The following is a 22,747-nucleotide window of genomic DNA, read 5'->3' as shown; positions in this document are numbered from 1 at the left end:
CTTACTTTTTGTAGCCAACCCTTCGCCATCAAATAGTTTTGAGATGTCTGTACAAGTTGCAAGAGCAGCTGCAGCCAGTCCACTGCCCTGAGCTGCCAGCTGACATTGCCTGGAGTTGGCAGCCACAGCGGCTGAAATCTGGAAACTCCAAAGTGCTTGGGGTTGTGGTCTGCTTGATCACCAAAATTATAAATGTTTAATTAGGCCTTTCAAAAAGTTGTCTAGTCTATAAAATTACTTGTAATAAATTCACTCTTTTGATCATAAAGAGGTAAATTATTTTCAGCAGCAGATCTTTTGACCTCAGCAACTATTAAATAAATATTAAACACAAGTTTATTTAGTGACTTAAAGGGATCCCTCATTACTAATCCTTGTGAGATCCTATTTGATGAAATGTATTTTTCTCATTTCCATTCAGTCATTTTCTCTTTTCTCAGATGAGTGTATGTACAATACACACACAATATTTTTCCCAGTCCTCACTAAATTTTGCAAGACACCTCTAGAAAACGAAGTTTGACAAGGAGGTAGAAATGTTTGTACGCTCTCCTGCTGTCTGCAATAAAGAACAACTGAAATCAGTTTTTTTCACAATGTTTATAAACAAGGTTCTCTCACACAGAAAAGCCACTGTTGCCCTCCAGAATACTGTCAAGCAGGCAGCAAGCAGCGTGACTGTTTCTCTAATGGGTCTCAATTTTTTTAAACTAAAGATTTACCATTTTACTTTTTTTTACTGTATCCTGAGCCATTTGGGGTATAAATTACATGTGTATATTAAAATATAAATGCTGTGAGACAACAAAAATATTGGTAATGCCCCAAAATATTCGCTTCATTCTCTTTACTTGTTTGTATTATGTATACCTGGGGAGTTTTTCATGCTGAGTAACAGAACAAAACTTGAGCTGCCTTGCTTTCTGCTTCCAGGAATGCCAATCAGAGAACATTCTTTTTCAGACAGCCAAGTTTGGAAGTCAGTTGGTTTCTGGCAGTAAGTAGGGGGAGGGGAAAGCACAGTGAGTCCTCCGGCTGATCTTCAGTTTCCAAGTGTTTCCGTAATAGCCATCAATGAAAGCATCTCCTTTTACCCAGGCACAGACAGGTAGAAAGACAGCTGAGTAAATCAGCATTAGATGTAACAGCGGAAGCTCGGTCAGAGGGAGGAGGGGCTGGAGCGAGGACGTTTGAAAGCCTGCCATTGGTGAGTTTTCCAAAGGCATCTGCCAGTAGGACTTCAATGGAATGTGAAACCAAATCATTTTCAAGTTAAAGATAGACACAGTATACACCAAGCTCTAGAAGCTGGATTTTAAACTCATATCTCTCCCTAGAATTTCAGAGAGTTCTGTTATGTTTTAAGTAACAATTTGGTTAAAGTTGATTGTTCAAGTGAATGTGCTAAGAACTCATATATTTCTGGAAAGTACTGGAATTAAAAGGATTTAAAAGATCCTGCTGTACATACCTAGGGTAAGTGAAAAAATTGGATTTAAGAAGCATCTCTTCTCTGGGAAGGTTAGTGTTGAATTTTTCTTTTTATCTATGTGAACAAAAAAGTTGTAATGCAGGTTTTCCAGTGTTGTGACTTTCTTACCTTTCTAGAGATATCTGGCATTTTACATTTTGTGTGGCAGAGAGTACTTCAGCTTAGTCTTGAAATTTACCTTGTGCATCTGTAACTTCGGTTTTGCTTTAGTCGTACTTACTTTCCCCTTTATTAACTCCTCCTTAAACACCCTGCATTTACTGAATTATAATGTCAGTAGTTGCATGTTACCACGCCGGCTGTTACTGTGCCTATGATACCACTGGATGCAACTGTATTATTATTGTGAAATAGTTGTTCCCCTTGCGCGGCACTATGGCACTTCTTAATTGAAAAGAAAAAGAAAAGAAGGGGTAAAGAGGTGGTCCAACTTGCATAAGGAGCCTTTAGAAGATATTCTGATTTTTAATAAAACAAATGAGAGAAAATAGGCAATTTGTTAATGGAAGTTATTTTTTGGTGTTGCCTCATTAATTCTAAGCAGATTCTCCTCCTCCAAGAAAAGCTGATATTTACTAAGTGAAGGTAGGCATCCTGATTATACAGAGCTTGAGAGCAGAGAAGGGAAAGAGTTGTCTAATTTGCTATTGTCACAGTGTTTTAAGTTTTTCAAACCTTTTTTTCTTTAAAAAAAAGGGGGGAAAAAAGAATGACAAACTTTAGTTCACTTCAGTTTTGACCATGTATAGGTTTGGTTTCTTGTTTTCAGATGACCTCTCAGCTCTGCTCTAGAGACAGTTTTTCCAAACTTGCGCAGCATTCCTTCAGAATAAATACTGTCCATAATAGTCACGGAGTTCTTGGTGTGAATTGGAAATTCTACTTTATATGGGGAAAATAAACCTGCTGACGTTCTTATTCCCAAGTGTGGGGCCGAACAGTTGTTAAATGCAACTGGCCGATTTTTGTTCTGTCAGATAGGCTGGATTCTAATGAACTAAGTTGGCTAAACGAGATACAAACAAATGACTTCATATGGATGTGTCACTCAACTTTGATAAGAATAAATAATGTACTGTTGCTCTTCTAAAATGAATTATATTGATAGAATCGCTTGATTTTATAACTACTGAACAATCTAGCAAGACTAAACAAAATTCAAGGTTGGCAGAGCTCAGTTTTGGTGCCCTGTCCTTCTTACTTTGCCCACTTTCTCTCGCCCCCTCTTGCCCTCCTCCCTCTCAGCCCCTAATAAATGTCAACTGCTAAATCCCTCTTCTTACAGTCAAGACCTGTCTTCCAAAAAGAGTCTGACTATAGAGTGTTTTAAAGTCAATACATTAAGTCCACCGGGAATATTTGCATTTCTGTATAAATACCTCACTTCCAAACAGTTTAAGCAATTTTTTTAAATCACAGTTAACCTTCCCTAATACTTAAAATTAACCCATTAGGTTGTAAAAGTTAAAATTAATTTTCATTTCTGTGCAAATGGATGGTATCTTTCAAAATTGCTCCTGCTGCATCCTGAACTGTTGACAGTAGGGGTGAGCCTGGCAGGAATCATAGGTATTCCCCAGAAATCTGTGAGTGTTTGCACGTGTGTGCTCACTACACATGCACACACACACACACACACACATGCAGACTTACCTTTTCCTTAACTAATATATTTCTGATTGAATTATAAATATAAATAGTTTTATTAGGCTTATTAAAGTGGGGTTTTGTTTCTTGCTTTCAATGTGTCAAAAGAAAAAACAAATATAAAAATTTTGAATTCTAAAATGTAAGAATTTTAAACTCTGTGGCCAAATACTGTTGACAGGAAAATGTGTAAGTGAATATTTTTCCGCAACTATTATGTTATTATCATTAGTTTTAGTTCCCCGCTGAAATTGTCAAACCTGGATTTCATTTCTTTGAATATAGTAAGTATAGTTGTTTTGTAATATATGTCCACTAATTCTAATATTTCAAGTGTTACCGGATTATTATTATTCCTGTCATTCTCATTCATGGTGTCCTATTTTTTTCGGTTGTTTGGATATTCTTGACCATTTGCTGGAACTGTGTTTTAAAATTATTTGTAAAAATAAGTTGAGACCTAGTGGTGATGGTATTTTCCTCCAGAGGAGACTTCGATTTGCTTTTCTGCCAGCACCTGAGGACAATCTCAGACCAGAATTACTTTAGTCCAAGTGCAATACCTACGTTTCCTCACTTACTCCTGTGCAAGAAGGCAGACTGCAAACCTGTGTGAAGAACGGCTGACTTGAGGTTCCTTCCTCCCCTGGAGAAAGATGTGGCCCATAAAATTGAGTTAGTTGATTCAAGTCCTCACCTGAGGACCATGGGTTTTGATATCCCAGGAGACCCATAAGGCTGCCTGCCGAAAGTGCAAGCTGATTTCTCAGATCTTTGGTTCCTGATAAGTTATGTGCCTAAGGGCAAAAACTTTCAAAGATGAGCCTCTCTCTCAGAGTTCTGGTTTTCTAAATTTCCTGTGAGCTGTCTTCACTTTCTTATTAGCGCTTTGCTATTTTAGTATTTTAAATATTTTTAGTTACTTCAGTGGGAGTGTCAGTCCAAATTATCTCATTATTGTTACCAGAAATGGAAATTCTCTCTACTGCTATTATAATGTTTTTTCTTTTTTTGACAGTTCTAGAGAAGCTATCAGGCAATCTGCTGGTACTATTGATGATTTTAGGGAGGTTTTCCTGATTTGTTTTTTAGTTGTGACCTGATCTGTTGAGGCTTTTTGGAGAAATCTGTGCGTGCATGCCGATTGGAAGATTCATGTTTTCCAACCTTATTTGAACTGTCAACAATACTTAACAGTCCTTTTATCTGTACCTAGCTGGCCCCTCTCTTTAGTAATCTCTTTACTCTCTCTAATCCACCCCCACTGCCATCACTCTCAGCTGTTGACCTTGAGTTCTCCTGCTTTCTGTTGGCCTGTCTACAGTATCACTACATTTAAAGAATTATCTTAAATTCCTTCCTTTCCATTCTCTTTGCAATTGCTCTACTTCAGGTCTTTGTCATCTCACTTGGGTATTACTGTGGTTGCCCAGTTGTAATCCTGCCCCTAGACTTTACCCTGCACACTAGGATCAACACAACTATCTTTTAAAAATAATAGACATAACTGAATTGCTACCCTACTTAAAAATCTCTAGTGGCTCACCATTCCCTTTACAATAAATTCCTTAAAATTTATTAAATCAGGCCTGCCCCAAGGCCTTGACCTGTTTCTCTGACATTATCTCCACTGCTTCACTGGTTATCACCAACACATTCATGGCACATAATTACTGCTTCCAGAACATTCTGTACACTATCACACCTCTGTGTTAGTCTAACAACTTTGTTTTTAATCGTTTTGTCCAGAATGCCCATTGTTCATCTTCTTTGTGGGCAAATCCTGCTTCTTCTTCAAGGTTGATCTCATAAGTCAAATTCACTGTACTTTCTTTAACTGTATAGCTTCATCAACCATTCTGGAGACCCCTGATGGCAGGAATTGTTCTTACTCATTTTTGTATTCTCAGTAACTAACACACAGAAATCAGTCAGCATGTTTAAGGGATGAACAAATGATTACCCTGGCAAAGTTTACCTCAACAATCCCTTTTTTATTTTATTCTTTTTCTTTCTAAACGTCATTATCCTTTTACTTAGACTCGTTGTCTAGGATAGTGATCCTTAATAGTCAGTTAAAAATACATTTCGTTATTACTATTTTGTGGAGGAAGAAGTTATCTATTTTCATTGTAGCCAAATGAGACTTTATAACTCAATTGTGATGACAAGAGAGATGACAAGTTTAAATATGATAAATTAGCTATATATTTTCAGAGATTCATAATCAAAAAGAAAGTCATAGAGTTGGAAAACTGACATGTTTCAACTGTCCATAATGCTGAAGAACACAAATGGAAAAAGTCAACGTTACACAACTAAATTAAAATGATCTCATTGCACGCAATTCAAATTTGAAATATCAGAAAACACTGGCTTGTTTTTAGATCATAGCATGGTGCTTGAAGGAAAGCATTTGATTGCTTATGTGATATGACATTATGGCCTTAATTTTATAGTTAGATGAAATATTTTTCTCAAAAATGTTAAGGCTTTGACAAACAATGTTAATCTTGTTTTGCTATTCTAAGTTAAAAGAAACCCTGCATTTGCTTATTAAAAATTGAATATAGTTAGTGGGAGCCAGACAAAATATAGCTTATTCATTCTGAAGATATTTAACTAATTTTATAGTCCTCATATCATGTATAAGTTTTTCACATATTTATTGTATGCCTTTGATATGATAACTCCTAAGATTTAGAAAAATAAGAAATTTGGCTTTAGCTTATATTTAATCTCATGCAGGGTTCTTATACCTCCACTATAACAAAAGCACCAGCATAAGGTAAAATTTTAACTTAAAAAAAAACTTTGAATATAATCAAACATGCAAAGTCTATATTTAGATGAGAATCCAGAATACTCTGTCATAAAATACGAAAATACAATATTGGCTTTTTCTGTTTTTTCCCCATTTATAAAAGAAATTAGGACTAGCTCTTGAAAAATGGCTTATTTTAAATTGTAGTTTCCAAGTAGCTGAGCTAGTTTGTCTTGTTAATTCAACAAATCTGTATCAAGCTTCTACCTTATGCCTGAACTGTGTTAGACAATGAAATTATTTATTTAGCCCCCTGCATGGGACACTGACACTGGAGTATGGCATGTTAAAACAATGGATTTAATTTCTTAAATTATTTATGTTATTATTTCATTTTTATTCTTAATTTATTTGTGCTAACCTCCACACCTGTTTAAAACATCACTTTGCCTTTCCTCGGTGATTAGTAGTATCCTCTTGGAAAGCCAAGTTTTAGAATAATGTTGGGATTACTTAATTTATTAAATCTCATATTTAGCAGATACTACTTTCATTATAAAATAGCTTAAAGAGACCTGAAATAATTCTTTAAAAAAAATGTTAAGTAGAACGTGTATCATTGTCTCGTGGAAAATTGTGTGGTATCTTAATATAAAATAAAAGTACATATATTTGCATAAATAAAACTGGACTTTGCATACTTGCAAAATATATATGGTGAAAGAATGACTCCAGCATCCTTAGCCATGAAAGCTTTGTAAAGATTTGTGTATTTTAAAGAGAGCAATAGAGTTACTTTTATTATTTCTTTTTGAGTCCTACATTACTCTCTATATCCCATTCCTATGTTGTGTGGTAGTACACAAACTTATGAGTGCTGAAAGAATGCATAAACTGAGTTAATCATAGTTCAACAATATAGATGCCTTTACTAATTTCGTTAAAAGATGTAGATTAATTTTGAGTGAAATTTATCTTCTAATGCATATGAACTTCTAGTCTTAGACTATTCATTACTACACAGTTGTAGAAAAACATTTACTCATCAAAATATGTTTCTAACACGTCAAATAAGTGTAGCAATTCTCTTCTAAGATGTTTCCAGTGTTTCCTACTATTTTGTAGATAAAAGACATATGCTTTTTCTTTGATATATGATAAAACTAAGATGCAGACATATGAAATACTCCACATATACTATGTGTGGATTCCCAAGGTAAGAAACAACCCCTAAATCTTTCCCTTTCACTCATGCAAATTATCCATCGTGGGTTGGCTAAAGGGCCTTCTCTGCATTGTTGCTTTCCCTGAAATAATCCATGTTTCTTATACTCTCATTTCCTTGGCCAAAGCTTGCCATGTGGCCACATCTAACTTCATTTTGGTGAGGGATACAATCCTAATGCCTGGAAAGAGAAAAGGCTAAATTATTTATGAAGGATTCTAATGAATTTCACACAAATGGATGATAGGCCATCTCAAACCCCCAGAAGAACGTAGATCTAGACTTAACCTGTAAACAGTAATTGGCCCATACTTGGTAACATTGCAGGCAAGCTACCTGCAATTTGATGCCAAAATCCTTTATTTATTTACATCCTTTGACTCTCTCACTCCCCACCCCCCCCCCATTCCCAGAGTTTTTGTGCCCTTTCCCTGTTACAGCTTTTCCAGCCCTCTGGAATTTTCCCTGTTCTCACACTTATCTCCCAGGGAGTACTGCCCACAGTTTGGGGAAGGGGAAAGAGCTGTTGATAGGACAATTCCTATAGACTGTAGAGAGCAAATGTAAAACATGAACACTTTCCCATCTCTAGGAACTGGTTATGTGTAGCAAAGAAGTGGCAAAAAAGGTAATTGAATGTAATTCTAATCCCCAGCCCCTGCTTCTCCCAGGAGGCAAAGTAAAAGGATGAGGTTTTTAAAAAAAATGCCACAGAAGAATGGTGATCTGTGTTATGGGTTAGAAATGCATAGTTTTGAGTAAAATTCCCATCACTCTGATACTCTCTTTTTTGCTTTGCATTTAGTTTTAAGTACCAACAAGGTATAACTGGGGAATTCAAACATTAACGGAACAGAAGTTGAAAATGTATTAAGCCAATATTTTAAGGTCTTTTGGGTTTTAATTTAAATTAGAAAATTCTAGGAAATACTATGTGGATGAAAAAAAGATGAGGGAAGCACTGTATACTATATTCATCTCTTGGAGATTTTTAGGTGACCATTAGCATTAAAGATTCTTAAAGTTTTACACTAAGGGGATATTGTGTGATTTTCTTTAGCCCAGTATCTCTCAAGTTATTTTGAATATATATGTATAATTTGAATATATAGACATAATATATTAATATATATCAACATTATATATGGATATATATACCCTATTTGAACACACTTTTTAATGTACATTTAAACACACTTGGTATATTCTGATTTAAATCACTGCCTTGATTGTTGTAGTAATCATTAAAAGTGTGATAATGTGGTAGCTCATGTAATACTTTAAGTACATAAGTCTCAGAATTTTAAAGTACTTTAAAAATATCTTTACAATTGGGCACTTTGTGTTCTCTTGATAAATGGTATTGATCTTAAATACCAACAGAAATCAAATTTTAAACTGATAGGGCTTTCAACAATATTTGTTCAGTTTTATTCAGGCCTATGATTTGTGATACAGCCACAGATAAAGAGACTGTGTTCATCAGAATCCAGAATTCAAAAGGGATTTGTATTTTACCCATTTCATTTGAAACTCTAAAACTCTGTTATTTCATTTTAAAATACGATTATATATTATTAATTTATTAGACTTGGTTATGCTTTCTTTATGAAGATCTTGTAAAGAGAAAAGTCCTCTTCAACTTTAAGATCTGGTTCTTGACGATTTTTGTTGTTCACTTCCTTTGAGTTCAAAAATTTTGAAGCTTAAAAAGGAAAAAATTGGGGGGTTTCAAAAGATACTCCACTAAAGTGAGCATCTATGGGGATTTTTCTGTGTAAGAAGGTAATAGACTAACAAGAACAAAATGTTCAGTTTTTTTCTTTTGAATGTATATTTAATTAAGTGTTGTGACCACATAAAATGAACAGGTTGTTCCATTAACTTTCATACCATTAGTAACTCTTCAAAGAAAATCCTAGATATTATGTTCAGTTATAGGCATAGGGGTGTTTAGGTAGGACAGGGAGCATGTACATTTTATCACCTTGTCCACTGTGGCAATATTATTCTGCTTTTTACTTATTAGTAGTTCATTTCACCTCCTTCCATTTTTAAAGTAAGACATAAACCAATAGATTTTTTTTAAAAAAGAAAATTAGTCAGGAAATATACCTTCTTTCTGCATCATGGAAAGAGTAACCATTCAATTAAAAGTATGGATAGCATAAATTTTTAACATACATTTTTTTTCTCTGATTCATTTTTATTCATATTTTTCCCTGGGGTTATAATAAAATTCGGAAACCATAATGATGTCAGCAAAACCTCTAAAAATTCATTGCAGGAGGATCTGAAGCTCTCTTCTTAGCACTGCAGGGTTGCTCCTTTGTGATCCTTTGAACAGCCACACAGCAGAACTCCATCTCTACCTCTGTTTGCCAAATTATGTAGCCAATTATGTCTACATTCTGAAACTGCCTAGCACCTAAAACATTTGGAGTGCTGAAAAATATCCCATGTAACCATTTACCAGATACTGGAACATAAATTTAAGTTACTTAGATTTACAGTACTATACTCTCTTTTTTAAAATGACATGAGGGAAGTGTTTAACTTAATGAAGCAGAGGATCCTGGCGTGCAAGTTACCTTGTATTTCTCATTGCACAAGGGTAAATTATTGCTTCAGTCTCCTCTATGGTACCCCTGTGGCCTCAAAGACACAGTGTAGCCTCCAGAGATGCCCACTTTTGTCTTAGGCAATAACTTACTCCATTAAAGTATGCGTTTCTGAGAATTACCATAACATTTCTTGCAGTAGGCTGAATTTCTTGAAGGTCATTCACAGACACTAACTGAACCTGACTTTTTTTAAAACTTAGAAACATTGACTAAATTGGTAGGTCTGCATACAAAAGGGAAAACTGGTGAACATTTTCTTTCTGTCTAACACATTTAGAAAACAATCAAAAAATATCTCAGTATGAAATTATAGAGTATAACATCTTTTCTTAACATTTCTCCTCTGCTGTTGCTAAGTTTTTAAAATAAGTAAGTATGGGTTTTGGGGAATAGTCTATAAAGATTTTGGAATATAGTAATTAAATATATTGTTCTATGTCAGCAAAAATGAATCTTAATCCTATATTGGGCATCACATGTATGAATCTAAGTGTGTGTGGGAGTTTTTAAAACAAACTTTACTTGCTAATAAGTTAATATCAGAATTAAATTAAAACAAACAAACAAAAAATACCCTCCCCAATCAGTGTTGCAGCATTTGGATAAATGTTAGAGCTTAATAATTTTCAAGGCAGAGACATTACTCAGGGCTCTCTGCCAAGACATTGCTGGGTAATCTGATGGAAAGAGATGAAGCAAATGTAAGTGCTGCTGCCTGGCTTAGTTAGATATGCATTTGCTAAAAGAGAAGCCAATATATTTCTTATGCAAACTGTTAAAATTACAGTTTAGACACACACACGCACACACGCATGCATGCACACTGTGCTTTTACAAGTCTAGCAATATACACATTAAAATCCAACTCTGTTCTTAAGGGGAGCGCAAGAGTAGCAGGCACAGCTAGGGTTGCCTGGATCCTTTCTTTATCTTGAGTGGTTTTAATATACAGCCACATTTTTTTCAATGACTGCAATGGAAGGAATTAAATTACTCATATCTGAACAAGATTTAGGATTGCCCTTATGTGATTTAATTCTAGCAGCTACTCAGAATCTCATTGATAAGTGGGTGGTTTGGGCTGCTACTTTATGTGGTTTATTTGAATGATTTGGATAAGTATCTGCTTCCTTATAGTTCTTTAAAAAAATTTATGTAATATAATAGTGACTTAAGAAAGTAATCAAAGCATGTATTTTTCTAAAAGGAAGACTGAACCCTGGCTGGTGTGGGTCAATGGGTTGAGCACTGGCCAACAAGCTGAAAGGTTGCTGCAATGGTTCTATTCCCAGTCAGGGAACATGCCAGGGTTGTGGGCCAGGTCCCTGGCTGGGAGCATGCATGAGGCAACAGATCCTGTTTCTCTCACATCAACGTTTCTCTCCCTCTCTTCCTCCCTTCCTTCCCCTCTCCCTAAAAAACAAATAAAAGCTTTACAGTGGAGAGCAACGGGGAGAAAATTGGTGTCAAATGTAACAGAACAACAATAAAAAAAAGAAAAAGAAGAAAATAATAATAAATAAAATATTTTTAAAAATAAGAAAAAAAAGGAAGACTGAAATATTTTAAGTTATTTGGAGCTAAGAATATTGAGTAACTGTGACTATTTGCATATATTATTTTGACCACTGGGGGGCTCTCAGATTTTTTACTGTAATTCTTTAGAAATCTGTTTGATATTGCTAAAACTTCAGTATAGCAAATTTAAATCTTTCATTATAAAGTCTAGGTAGTCTAATAGCTTGAACAAAGGTATTATTTTCAAAATACAAAATGAAAAAAATCAAGTTTAATTTACTGTGTTCTTTCACTATTTCACAACAAATAAAAGAGACATTAATCACGGGCTTATTTTTTATAATAATTTTATAACCAAAACTCGTGTCAAAATTACATGATCCAAAACCTGTATATTAAAGTAAGATATTGCTAAATCTCATAGTTAGACCCTGTGTTTCATATTTTAAATGACCTACACTTAGCTAAGTCCCTGTCTCGGAGGAATGCCTGGAAGACAGGTACATATGATGATAATTTAGTCATTATAAAGGAAGTAATAGAATATTAAAGTGCCCAGAGATGTCCTGAAGAAGGTGACAACTATGTTGGGCTTTGATAGGTGAGTAGGAGTTACCTAGGTAAATAAAGAAGGGAGGACATTCAAGCTTGAAGGACTAGGATGAGCAAAGATAGAAAACTGCGTGGTACATGTAGCAGGGACAATCAGCAGTGTGCTGTTACTGCTGTTTGAGGCTAGAGTGAAAGGAGAAGAGTTTGGAGAGGTAAATAGGTACCCAGACAGGGAAGGTTCTTTATGTTATTCCAAGGGGTTTGCTCTCTCTTCCTTATGGTGCTGAGTGCTTCTGAAATCCAAACCCCTCCCCCAAAGTAAACAAAGCAAAAACAGAATAAATGTATACTCACAGGAGGGTCCAGAGCCAGAGTTCAAAATGGTCTGCCATGTATACGAAGTTAGAATGTATTTGCATTTTACTTCATAATAAATCTTTGTTTTGTTCAGAATAAAAGTTTTTTCTCTCCAAATTTCCAGAAAAATGGACCATGTCTATCCAATAGCTTCTCATTCTCCCAACACTGATGGTGTCCTTTAGAATTTCCTTTGATTACAAACTTCCCTTGCTTGAGAAGCAAGCTGTAGGTACGAAGAATTGCAGTAGATGCATTTTAGATAGACTGATCACTTGGATGATGATTTTAAAGGAGACAAGAATAGAGGCAGAGAAGAGAAAGAATATCACAAAAGTCTGCTCATAAAACTTTGGAAGATTTAACTGATTTCATAATGCCCAGTTAAATGGAAAATTATTTTGACTGCTGGGAAGAGGAGCTTCATATATATATTTAGTTAAATTCTTTTAAAATCTATTTGGTGTAAGCTGAATAATCTCTAGCATGGTTCGAAAATGAGCATTCTCAGCAAAGCTTATATATAGAAGAGACTACACTTAATCAGTTTCTCATAGTTTCAGCCCTTCTGTGACTATTTACAAGAAAGATGGGGAATATATTTGCCACCGTAATCAGCACTCTTAGCGCAGAGTTATTTGTCCTGAAGGGTTCCTCCTATCTCTTGTGGAGGTCTTCCATAAGTGCCCAAAGTTCTGAGCATTGTTGGATATTTCTTCACTGACTAACATAATCCACCTTATCCAACATCAATCCACCTTATCCACCTTATCAACAGAAGATACAGAATTACATAGATCAACTAAGAGGCAAAAGAGGTACCATTCTGCTACCCAATAAGGAAGATTATTTCCAGGTAACTCTGTATAATGATTAGTGAAATGTCAGATGGAAAACTATAGAAGTGCTTAATTTGGAAGTATCCATGACTCTAAATTCCTCTTATTTGAATCTTAAGTGACTATGATACCAATTAAAATGAACCCAGAAGGAGTTCCCAATCCTTGATGAAGCTATTCAAATATGCTCTTCTGAAAGATTCAATTTTAATTTTAAGTTTATAAAAAATGTTGTGCCATGTCCATGTCTTCCTCTTTTTATGGGTCTAAATAACTGAGTTGGTATTTAGGTGAATTGCAGACATGCTCATGTGCCCAAGCCTAGAGAAATATAGGCAGCTTGAGCTATGATGATGACATAGTTGACCAAAACAATCAAGAGTGGCCTTAATATATAGCTGTCTTTTACAAATTGCTACCAGGAAGAAAGATTTTACATTAGCAATGCTAGTATTCAAAGTGACAATACTAAATAACCCTACTAGGTCAGTTTCTTCTTTCTTCTTGCAGCATTTAATGCCAGAGAGGCCCATCATTATGTCTTTCTACTCAAGTATTCAGATATTTCACAAAAGTATTTCTTAGGTTCTTTTGGGGATTTGGGTAATATAATATAGAGAACAGCCCATAATAAATGTCTAGGCCAGAATTGTTTCTTCCATGATTTAAGGAATTTATAAAATCACCTGAGCAGGTTCAGATTTTCTTTTTTCTTTTATAGAAAAAGTGTATCTACCTGTTTGTGTATTAGTGACTGTCTCTGTGTGAGAATACATCAGGCTTCTTAATTTTTCCACCAGAATGTCACCTCTGCTACCTTTTTACCTGCTATTTAAAGATATAGATCTTTCTTCAATCAACCACATAGAATATTGGCACTTCTAACAGCTATCAAAAGATTTAACTTTGAATTGAATTGACTGTGCTAAGAATATGCCAAGACATCTTCAGGTGCTATAGCAAATTGAATCACATGCCTAGAGCTCATTGTTTTAGCTCTTCCCTTCCCCCTCCATACACATATGTCATTACCGAGTAAGTGCTTAATTTTGTGCCCCTGAGTATTGTTGAAATTTACCATAATACATTGCAGTTTGGGAAAATCAAGAATGTCTTTGAATAACTGCAGTTATCATTGTGCTAAATGTTACTTGATATCTTCAGAATAAGGAGGTATATACCACACAGTTCTCATAGAAATTTGTGCCAGGAAAAAGTTTTATCCCTCAACATAAACCTGTAAGCTTTCTTTATTTTACAAGGAAAACTATATAATTTATCAATTTCCTTTTTTTTTGTTTGTTTGTTTTGACTGCCTAGATTATTAGAGCTCAGTTGTATCAATGATCTAATTTTCAATGCCTGATATAATTATTGTCTTGAAAATTTGTTTCTAATCATACCTTAGCAAAGCCCAATTCACTTTTTATAATAACATTCAACTATAGCATTAGGATCATTCATGCTTTTCCTGCTTGTGAGTCTGACCTAGGTGATTGCCTAGTGCTCCGCTGTTTTCCATCATGGAGCAGGCAACAGCATTTGTTGAATTAACATTATTTTGCACTATCTTGTACGTTTTTAACATTGAAAATAAGTGAAATTTAAACCATCAGGAATGACTAACAAGACTGCTCAGAATAATGAGCAAATAAATATAGTAACATCTCTTAAGGGCATTTGGAATTCATTTCCCCCAGTTTAGTGATATTCTTTTATTCCCACTCCAGTTTTGCTCAGAGTCTATATTTATTGTTATCAGTCAGGTCACATTTATTTTACTGACTTTTATTTTGAGCAAGTTTTTACTTTCTTGGACCTTGCATTGTGACAGAATAGTTAAGCAATAAGGTCATCCTTGATTACAATGTGTTTACGCCATCAGTTTGTCCTATTTTAGCAACCAAGGCTATAAGCCAAGTACATGAGGAGATTTCTATAGGCTAAAGAAGACCTTGCATGTAAACTGTCTTCTGAGAACTGAAAGAGTCAGACTACCCATTACTCCTGGGGGCTGATGTTTTCCTCGTGGATGTCTGAAGTCTAGGAGACTGAGGCTGGAGTGATTAAGTAATTGTTAAACCCAGGAAAAAATTAGTCTAATTGTCAGTCTAAAACCCAGGTCTCTTGATTTTTAATCCAAGACTGTTTTTGATAGTCCTCAGATAGTTTCACAGGTTCCCTGAAACCATGTATTGAGATAAGGAAAGGGTGCCCCAGCATTTCCTCACTGTTGAGATGCTCATACAGAGCATTATTTTGAGGTATAGAGTATGGTCATTTGTCTCTTTGGTGCCAGTGGCATGAATAGATTGCTTTGAGGTACACTTAAAAACATGGACAGGTTCAAGGGAACGGAGGTGGGGAGAGGACAATGTGAATAATGCACCCTCAAAAAGGAAATAGTTAAGAAAACTCTAGTAAATATACTCCACAGAACATTACGTGGTCTTATATGCATTTAAGCTTGTACAATTCTTTCATGAGCTAAATCAAATATATTAACCTTAAACTGTGTGATGTTGATTTAGCTTCATGGACTTTTTATTCTCATCTGTTAAATGAGGCTACTAACACGGCTATGTTCTAGTATTGTTGAAAAAATTCCCTGAGATAATCCATGTAAAGAATTTATGTGCTCAGCATATTGCTCGTAGTGGAATGATGTCTATGAAAGTGTTACTGGTTTGGGGAAATGGTGATGTCATAATATGTTAACAATGAGGTCAGTGCAGTTAACTATAATTATGTAGATATATTAATAGAAAAAGCCTAGAAGGAAACATTAATTGCAGTTATCTTTTCACCTTAAGATATAGGAGATTATTTTCTTCTTTGTAATTTCCTATATTGTACAGATTTTCTACAAAGCACATACAAAATACGCTTAGGAAAATATATCATTCATAAAAATAAATCTCAAATGTGTTAAAAGTCCTTCCTTTCCATCTTAACAATTCTTAGAGGGACATGGTGTGGTATTATTTGCTTACAAATATTTACTCACTAGTGTACAACTCATACATTAAGGAAAGAGTATCATTCTATTCCAGCCAAAATCCTTTTCGGCTTTATAGACCAGTTTATTCACCTGTAATGAAAATTTAGCAGGGAGAGAGTGATGTGAAATTCTTGTTAAGTTTCCTTCAGTCTCAGGTGTTAAAATATATAAATCTTGATTCATAGGTGCCCATTTCTTTCTCTGGAACCTGTGTCGTTTTTTTTAGCAAACAAAAGGCTTGGAAAATCATGTATTCTTGAGCGGTTGTGGGGATGTGTAACTGTAGTAATGTGAAACCCCAGACTCCTAGCATATTCTATAGCGCCTCATCACTACAAAAACAAAAGGACCCAGTAAGAAACCTCCCTGCCTATGCGGTGATTAGCTATATTGAAGAAGAGCAACAAAGAAAGGTTGTTGTCATTTATTTTACAATGTTTACACTAACCAGTAAACATAATTACACTTTGACATTCTCACTTGTGCTCAGCTTAACTGTAAATGTTTCCCCACATTGCATCTTTATTTTACCTTATAATTATGAAACACTAGATGTATTAATCTAAATGAAGATATTATACCCATGAAAATGAATTATGACTGGGAGAGGTCTCGGTGTATAAATCAATTATAATGAGTCAGCCTTTATACTATAGTCTTCTTGCTTTTAAACACTCGTATATACAATTTTATGAGAACTTACTCCTCTGCACACTTCTCCTGTCTCTGATAATATAATTTTCTAATGTTTTACTGTGTCCAGAAAAGCTCATCTCTAGACTGAATCACCACATTTAGAGCTGAGAATAGGCTTAGACATCGTCTAGTGACTAGTTCAATCTAGTTTTATGTTAGTTTTATGGAAGAAAAAAATCACAGCCTAGAAAGATTAACTTTGTCCAAGAACACAGGGGCCAAGAGTAGAACCTAATCTGGTTCTGTTCTGTTACATCTTTGGGCTTTTAAAAAAATCTTTCTCTGGCCCTTACATAATGATTTGCCAGCCTAAGCTACTTCCTTTTATGGACTTCATCTTGCTTTGGATTATTGACCGCAATATCATGAAATCATTTTTGATGAGGAAAAACTAGAGACAGAAGAATTAAAAGTTGGTCAGTAAAGCATTTTAAATCAGTGGTGAGTATAAATCACAGTTTTATTCAAACACTGTATCAAATCATTATACTAGAGCAGGCAAATGGAAAATGTCCTTCAAAGATTGTAACAGACAAGTCATAATTCTGTGATTAACAGTACAACCCTCTCAGTTTTTTCAATCATTTTTTATTATTTTCTTCTGTCTGTATCACTTTTGGAGGCTTAGACCAAATTGTTCATTATTAGGAAGTGGTATTCTTGATGGTTTTAAGGGCTTTGTGCTGTGGATAAAGAGAGAACTTCAAATCAATGTCATGTTGAAACATTAAAAAAATTACTTGTAATCATGATTTAACATGTTTCACTTTCATAAAATAATTTAATTCATTTCATAAATTGAGTGACCTTTAATAATGAAGATAATCTACTCTGGTCACCAGCCGTGAACCAATTACTGTATGAGTTCTGTGGATGCAATCTCTGTCCTCAGGGAGCTCACAGAGCATAGAGGAAGACACATACACAAGCAAGCCTTCATGATTTCATGTGACAGATGCCACAACGTAAGTCCCAAAAGGCACAATAGGGCAAAGGATTAACAAAGGCAAAGATAAATGAGCTGAAACTTGAAAGATAACTCCAACTTTGATAGGCAGATTTGGGAAGAAGGGTGCACAATATAAATGCAAAATAATATTCTGGAAGGAGTAAATATAGTGTTTGAAAGAAGATAACTTAAAGATCATTATGTACAATGATAATATACAGTCAGTAGAAAACATTTTTAGAAAGAACTAAATTAAGAACTGACACTATATTATTTTTTTCTTTAATCCTCATCTGAGGATATGTTTATTGATTTTTAGAGAGAGAGAGGAAGGGGGAGAGACAGAAAGAGAAACATCTGTGTGAAACAGGAACATCGATCAGTTGCCTCTCATATGTGCCTTGACCTGGGATTGAACCTGCAACTTAGGTATGTTCCCTGACCAAGAATCAAACCTGCAACTTTTTTGGCCTACGGGATGATGCTGCAACCAGCTGAGTTACCCGGCCAAAGCTGGCACTGCATACTTAATAAAGAAATCAGAAAAGGCATGCAAAATGTTACAGCTAACTCATGTTTTCAACAAGTATAGTTTACCATCAAAAAATAAAAAAAATTAAAACCCTGAATTATTATCAGAAAGCCACACTGGTTTAATCCAAAATGCCAATTTGATATTGTGACAGGGGTAACATCAAACTCTCTTGATATATGAAGATTTCTCTCCTTAAAAACTGCCGTGGGATTAAAACAAACAAACAAAAAACGTGGCCAGGTGTTCGGGCCCCATGACAGAACCACCATGGGCCAGAACTCTGAGGGCATAATTCGTAAGGGATGTATTGGAGCTGCACAGCATGGTACCCCTGCGAGTGTAAGGTCAAGGACCAAAAGATGCGGGCTTCATCAAAACAGGGAACAACAGCCTGATTCAGGAAACAGAATATGAGCCTCAAGTAAAACCAGACAGACAGACTTTGTAGAACTTTCATTTTGGTTCTGCATGAGCTGCAATAAACAGAAACAAAAAGAACTCCATTCATACTGTGTAATATGCCTTAGAGTTGGATTTTTAGAGAACTTTCTAGCAGATGGAAATGCCTCTTCTAAGAAAATTTATATTACAATAATTTTTTTTTATTGTTTGCACAAAGCCCTTTATTTTTCCTGGATCTTCTGCTTCCCTATCTAATTTTCACTAATTAGTCATAGGAGCTCAAGGGCATCATTATATTAGGGGAACATTCTAGTCTAGAACCGGTAACTACAGTTAGTGTAAGTACAAGAACATAAAGAAATTAAGGCAAGGTTTTTATATTCTTCAATTAATTTGTGCATTCATTTATTCAACACATACTTTTGAGCACCTGTTATGTGGCAAGCAGTATGCTATGTTCTGGCTATGGGCCAGGCAGAGAGACTAAGAGTAGGCTAATGGTTCAAGAAATTAGCACATGCTGAGAAAGAAGGCATTATGTATAGCAAGAAATGCTGTCACATGACTGAAGGAAGCATCAATGTTGTTTTTTGAAAGTTGCATTTTTTAAAGCCATAATTCTCCAAAATGTGTTGAAAATTATCCTCAGAAGCTATTTTAACTTTACACAGACACAGCACTTTTATAACAGGAAAATGCTCATATTTTCAACTCAAATTCTTAAGTGGAGAAAACATGGCAGATGCTTTTGCTAAGTTTAAGAGGTAGATTTGAACTGAGTTTTAATTAAAATTACTCAAAATGGCCCGTGAAAAGTTTTCTTATGACTGAGTCCATCAAAAATTCTTCCCCTTTAAATAAACACAATACTATACTAATTCAAAATAGCAAGAAAAAAAGGAGCTAATCAGTTACTGGTTGGTTATGTCATGAGGTTTTATTGAAAGTTACAGTGGAAAGATAATTTTCACCCTACTTTTGCCAGTTACAGTATAAAGATATTAAAGTCAAGTAATTAACAATGCTACAAAATACCAGGAACAGCATAACATATTGATATATGAACATTTCTAGTAAAAAGTACTTACTATGTTCAATATCTGTGTTTACATGTTTTATTACATTTTATTGATTATGCTGCTACAGCTGTCCCAATTTTTTCCCCTTTGCTCTCCTCCACCCAGCACCCCACACACCCTCTGGCAATCCCCCCACCATTGTTCATGTCTATGAGTCATCTGTATAAGTTCTTTGGCTACTCCATTTCCTATACTGTACTTTACATCCCCATGGCTATTCTGTAACTACCTATTTGTACTTCCTAATCCCCTCACCTCTTCACCCATTCCTCCACACCCTCCTCCCGTCTGGCAGACATCAAAATGCTCTCCATATCCATGATTCTGTCTCTGTTTGTCTTGTTTACTTAGTTTGTTTTTTAGATTCAATTGTTGTCAGGTATGTTTTTATTGCCATTATATTATTCACAGTTTTGATCTTCTTTTCTTAAATAAGTCCCTTTAACATTTCATATAATATGGTTTAGTAATGATAAACTCCTTTAATTTTTTCTTGTTTGGGAAGCTCTTTATCTGCCCTTCAATTTTAAGTGATATCTTTGCTGGATAGAGCAATCTTGGCTGTAGGTCCCTGCTTTTCATGATTTTTAATATTTCTTGCCAGTCCCTCTAGCCTGCAAAGTTTCTTTTGAGAAATCAGCTGACAGTCTGATGGGAACTCCTTCGTAGGTAATTATATGCTTTTCTCTTGATGCTATCAAGATTTTCTCTTTATCTTTGACCTTTGGTATTTTATTATGATGTATGTTGGGGTGGGCCTCTTTGCATCCATCTTGTTTGGGACTCTCTATGCTTCCTGGACTTGTATGTCTATTTCCTTCACCAAATTAGAGAATTTTTCTTTTATTATTTTTTCAAATAGAGTTCCAATTTCTTGCTCTTTCTCTTCTCTTTCTGGAACCCCTGTGATGCAGATGTTGGAATGCTTAAAGTTGTCCCGGGGGCTCCTTATACTATCCTCGTTTTTTATTTTTTTTAATTCTTTTTTCTTATTATTCTGATTTTTGATTTTTTTTTTTTTTTTTTGCTTCTTTATGTTCCCAATCATTGATTCAATACTTGGCTTTATTTACCCCACTGTTGTTTCCCTGTAAATTGTTCTTTATCTCAATTAGTGTGTCCTTTGTTTCTGACTGGATCTTTTTTATGCTGTTGAGGTCCTCATAAGTTTTTTGAGCATCCTTATAACCAGTGTTTTGAACCCTGCATCTATCTGATGGATTGCTTATCTCCATTTCATTTACCTTTTTTTTTTTTTTTTTTTGGAGTTTTGATTACTTCTTTCATTTGGCCATGTTTCTTTGTCACTTCATTTTGGCAGCCTCCTTGTGTTTTTTTTATGTGTATTAGGTAGAGCTGCTATGACTCCCTGTCTTGGTAGCATAGCCTAATACAGTAGGTGCCCTGTAGGGTCCAGTGGCACAGCCTCCCCTAACACTCAAGCAGGGTACTTGAGGTGTGCCCTTTGTATGGGCTGAGTACACCTTTCTTTTGTAGTTGAGTCTTGGTTGCTGTTTGCAGGGCAATGGGAGGGATTTACCCAGGCCAGTCAATTGCAAGGATTGACTGTGACTACTGACCACCAACTTCCGCCCTCCATGGAGGATCAGCTCTGCAGGGTCAGGGTGGTGGTGCTCCAACATGATCTGTAGCTGTCCACTGGGTGCACTGGCCCTGGGGCTTCCTAGGAGGTGCAGGCCAAGGTCAGTCCCCACCTGTGTTTTGCCCAGGGCCACCCTGCCTGAGCTGTAGAGCAATCTGAGATGGCTGCTACTTGTGCTTGGCTTGGAGATTCTCAGGTGAAGCAAACCTGTGAATCTAGGCTGGCTGCTGCCAGTGCCAAGCCTGGGGCCACTTAAGAAGAGGTAGGGCGGCTGGAGTTCACTGAGGTCACTTGTTGCTTGTTTGAAAGGATTTCGGAAGTAGTGAAGCTTGAGCCAAGACCAGCTATTCATATGGAAAAGCTATTGTTAACAGCTCTAAATTGGGTGGGATGGAGCCTTGGGGGATCTCCAAGGCAGGGCAAACAGTGTTCGCCAGGTTAATGGAGTCTCAAATATGGCACCCTCCTGACAGCTCTGTGGTTCTGCCCACCTTTCTTTGTGGGAGAAAGCTGTCCCCCAGCTCTCGCCTTGATGCCAGACACTTCAATTCCTCCTTGTATGCAACTGGTGCCTTTCAAGCTGCTACCCTGGAGCTGGAGCTCAGAGGGTGTAAGTCTGAGTAAGTTTGTGTGTGGGTTTTTTAAGAGGAACTGCTTGGGACTCCAGACATTTCTTCCACCAACTCAATCCCTACTGGTTTTGCAGCCAGAACTTAGAGACTTACCTTCCTGGCACTGGAACCCTGGGCTAGAGGGCCTGGTGTGGGGTAGGGACTCTTTGCTTTTGAAATATCCCTCCCGGATTTTTTCAACCACACATGGGTGCGGGACCAATCCTTTCCAAATCTGTACCCCTCCTACCAGTCTGGATAGATGTGGTTTCTTTAATTCCATAGTTGTCAGGCTTCCATTCACCTTGATTTCTGCAAGTTCTGAGTGATGGTTTTTGCTATAATTTAGTTGTAATTTTGATGTGGTTATATGAGGAGGCGAGCTGTGTTTACCTGTGCAGCCATCTTGCACTTTTTATATATCAGATGACGTTTACATAATGGTGGTCTGACAACACAAATGATTAATTTATATTTTACTTTAGACTTTAACATTATTTTTGAATAAATGAATCAAGAATGCATCAAGTTTTTCTTCTTGCATGCCTGGTGTCAACATAATTTAAAGTACAATCATTTTTACCCGTGGAAATATTTGTTCCTCAAAAACAGGGCTCTAGGGAATATGGCCATGTTAAACAGAATTGAAACTTCATAGGAACTTTCTTAGCAACTATTGTTAAATTATTTTTATAAAGAATACTATCTTAGGTACTCTGATAGATAAAAGGATGAATTAGACAGGGCTGCAACTCATCCAGAGCTTATAATAAACAGTGAAAAACAATTGTGATACATGTTTCATAGCAGAATAAACAACATCCAGGCTGAAAGAACAGCAGGGCAAAGAGAA

At 35.8% G+C, this 22,747-nt stretch overlaps 1 protein-coding gene across 2 annotated transcripts in view; it reads left to right on the top strand.

Annotated features, from left to right (window-relative positions):
- Positions 1–1,288: 1,288 nt before the first annotated feature.
- Positions 1,289–22,747, top strand: part of DTNA (dystrobrevin alpha) — a 271,240-nt gene continuing 249,781 nt past the window's right edge. For both annotated transcript variants that reach the window (XM_090285660.1, XM_090285659.1), the window contains exon 1: positions 1,289–1,521. The gene's annotated coding sequence lies outside the window, so the exon portion shown is untranslated. The remainder of the gene's footprint in view (positions 1,522–22,747) is intronic.

The sequence above is a fragment of the Furipterus horrens genome, unplaced genomic scaffold (assembly GCF_987537825.1).
Source record: "Furipterus horrens unplaced genomic scaffold, mFurHor1.1.pri manual_scaffold_8, whole genome shotgun sequence".
In the NCBI taxonomy this organism is placed as follows: domain Eukaryota; kingdom Metazoa; phylum Chordata; class Mammalia; order Chiroptera; family Furipteridae; genus Furipterus; species Furipterus horrens.
This window is presented reverse-complemented; position numbering and strand designations above follow the sequence as displayed.